This window comes from Prionailurus bengalensis, chromosome B1, assembly GCF_016509475.1.
Source record: "Prionailurus bengalensis isolate Pbe53 chromosome B1, Fcat_Pben_1.1_paternal_pri, whole genome shotgun sequence".
Taxonomy (NCBI): domain Eukaryota; kingdom Metazoa; phylum Chordata; class Mammalia; order Carnivora; family Felidae; genus Prionailurus; species Prionailurus bengalensis.
In genome coordinates, this window is record NC_057344.1 from 19928849 (window position 1) to 19932385 (window position 3537).

Here is a 3537-nt window from a genome sequence, read left to right on the forward strand (position 1 = left end):
TTTAATTTAAATTCTTGTTAACATACAGTGTAATATTAGTTTCAGATGTACAATGTAGTGATTCAATACTTCCATATAATACCCAGTGGTTATCACAAGTGCACTCCTTAATCCCTATTACCTATTTTACCTATCCCCTCATCCACCTCCCCTCTGGTATCCATCACTTTGTTCTCTCTAGTTAAGAGTCTGTATCTAGGTTTGTCTCTATTCTTTTCCCTTTGCTTGTTTGTTTTGTTTCTTAAACTCCACTTGTAGTGAAATCATATGGTATTTGTCTTTCTGACGGAGTTATTTCACCTTAGCATAGTACTTTAGCTCCATTCATGTCATGACAAATGGCAAGATTTCATTCTTTTTTATGGTTGAATAATATTTCATTTTATATATATGTGTGTATATATATATATATATATAAAGATGCGATAATAAAGATAAAGATGTGAGATCCATATATATATATATATATGGATCTCACATCTTTATCCATTCATTTAACAATGGACACTTGGGCTGTTGCTATAACTTGGCTATTGAACATAATGCTGCCATAAACATTGGGGTGCATGTATTCCTTTGAATTCGAATTTTCTATTCTTTGGGTAAATACCTAGTAGTGTAATGGCTAGTTCTATTTTTAACTTTGTGAGGAAACTCTGTACTATTTTCCACAGAGGCTGCACCAGTTTGCATTCCTACCAACAGTGCATGAGGTTTCCCCTTTCTCCACATCCTAGTCAATACTGTCATTTCTTGTGGTGTTGCTTTTAGCCATTCTGACAGGCGTGAGGTGATATCTAATTGTAGTTTTGATTTGCATTTCCCTGATAAGTGATGGTGTCCATCTTATGTGTCTGTTGCCCAACCTTATGTCTTCTTTGGAAAAAAAGAAGTCTAGTTTTTAATTGGATTATTTGGTTTTTGGGTGTTGAATTTTATAAGTTATTTATATATTTTGGATCCTAACCCTGTATTGAATATGTCATTTGCAAATATCTCCTCCCATTCCATAGGTTGCCTTTTAGTTTTGTTGATTGTTTCCTTTGCTATGCAGAAGCTTTTAACTTTGATGTGGTCCCAATAGTTCATTTTTGCTTTTTCTTCTCTTACCTCAGGAGATATATGTAGAAAGAAGTTGGTATAGCTGATGTTACAGAAGTTACTGCCCATGCTCTCGTCTAGCATTTTTATGATTTCAGGTCTCACATTTAGGTCTTTAATCCATTTTGAATTCATTTTTGTGTATGGTGTAAGATATTTTGTGCATTTTTGTGTGTGTCCAGGTTCATTCTTTTGCATGTAGCTATCCAGTTTCCCCAACTCCATTTATTGAACAGACTGTCTTTTCTTGGACAGTCTTTCCCGCTTTTTAAAAAACTAATTGACCATATAGTTGTAGGTTTATTTCTGGGTTTTCTATTCTGTTCCACTGATTTGTCTATCTTCCTGCAAGTACCAGAATGTATTGATCACCACAGCTTTGTACTATAACTGGAAGTAAGGAATTCTGCTGTATCCAGCTTTGTTTTTGTTTTCCAAGGTTGTTTTGGCTATTCAGAGTCTTTTTTTGGTTCCATACAAATTTTAGGATTGTTTGTTCCGGTTCTCTGAAAAATGCTGTTGGTATGTTGATAGGGATTGCATTAAATGTATAGATTGCTTTGGGTAGTATATACATTTTAACAATATTTGTTCTTCCAATGCATGAGCATGAAATGCTTTTTAATTTCTTTGTGTTATCTTCAATGTCCTTCATCAGTGTTTTATAGTTTTGGGAGTAGAAGTCTTTCATCTCTTTGGTTGGTATTCCAACCAAATTCCTCGGTATCTTACGGTTTTTGGTGCAACTGTAAATTGGATTTTCTTTATTTTTCCTTTTTTTTAATGTTTTTTATTTATTTTTGAGACAGACAGAGCATGAGCAGGGGAGGAGCAGAGAGAGAGAAGATGACACAGAATCCGAAGCAGGCTCCAGGCACTGAGCTGTCAGCACAGAGCCTGACACGGGGCTCGAACTCACGAGCCTGTGAGATCAGGAGACTGAGATCATGACCTGAGCCGCAGTCAGACGCTTAACTGAGCCACCCAGGCACCCCACGGATTTTCTTAATTTCCCTTTATGTTGCATCATTTTTGGTGTATAGAAATATAACAGATTCCTGTATATTCATTATGCATCATGTTTATCAGCTCTAGTGGTTTTATGGTGGTCTTTTGGGTTTTCTATATAGAGCATCATGTCATCTGCAAATAGTCAAAGTTTTACTTCTCTGAAAATATGAATGCCTTTTATTTCTTTTTTTGTTGTCTGATTGCTGTGACTAGGTTTTCCAGTATTATGTTGAATAAAAGTGGTGATGGTGGACATCCTCGTCTTGTTCCTGACCAGAGAGGAAAAGCTCTCAGTTTTTCCCCATTAAGGATACTAGGAGCTGTGGGTTTCTCATATGTGTGCTTTATTATATCCAAACCCTACTCTATTGAAGGTTTTTACCATGAATGGATGCTGTCCTTTGTCAAATGCTTTTCTTCATCTATTGAAAGGATATGGTTCTTATCCTTTTCTTTATCCATTTGGTTATTTTTTCATCCTACAAGAAGCCATAACTTTATTAATGATATAAACAGTACATGTCAAACTAAGCTGCATTTATTCTTTTGAAACACACAAAAATGAGCCCTTGTTTTCAGATGGTTACATTGTTAATTTCATAATAAGATTTATAGTATCATTACTGTTGTTCTTCAGGGCTTGGATGTCTTCGCTCTTGACACATTTGCATGCGACGTGACTAATTCTGAATCATTAACATCTACATATATTTCATCAACCTCTTCCTCTTCACTCTCCGCTTGTACAGTTGGAATTTGTGTTGAATGTCTGAGACAACTTTACCTTGAACTTTGAGTTTCTCAACATCTTCTAGTCATGCCTGCTAAGACAAAGCCCTGGCCTTGGCTTCCCCCAAAACTATGTAGGTATCTGAAGCTAAGCTCTTGTAGACACCTGGTTTTGTGATGACATAGAGGATATTCTTAGATTTCCACATAGTGACGCTATCATAGACCCATTTTGGACATAGCCTTCCATACCTTGTTTTATTTCTGGCTCTGTTTTGTGCTGCTGACCGGTCCTTCATCAATTTCATCTGCTGCTGCCAGCCAGGCTTGTTGTGGCATTGCCTGCATGCAATCTTGTTTCTCAAGCTCCAATGCTGATCCATCACTGTTGGAATGTGTTCCAGACCTTAACTCAGTCTGGAGCCAGAGTAACTGCTACTGTATAGCAGTAATGTTTTCTGTGGGTTCACCTGGCATATTGTGCAGGGAACAAAGAACCAAGAGGACAGCAGAAAGAGAGTGAACAAGAATATGACCCATGCCTGTTGCAGAAGGATTATCCTTTCTTTTACTGATGTGATATAGCATGCCGATTTGTGAATAATGAACCACGCTTGCACCCAAGGAATAAATCCCTTGACCATGATGAATTATTATTTTTTTAATATACAGCTGGGTTTGGTTTGCTAATATTTT

At 36.7% G+C, this 3537-nt stretch overlaps 1 pseudogene; it reads right to left on the reverse strand.

Moving 5' to 3' along the window:
* Positions 1-2695: 2695 nt before the first annotated feature.
* Positions 2696-3318, reverse strand: LOC122471165 (annotated as a pseudogene).
* Positions 3319-3537: the final 219 nt, after the last annotated feature.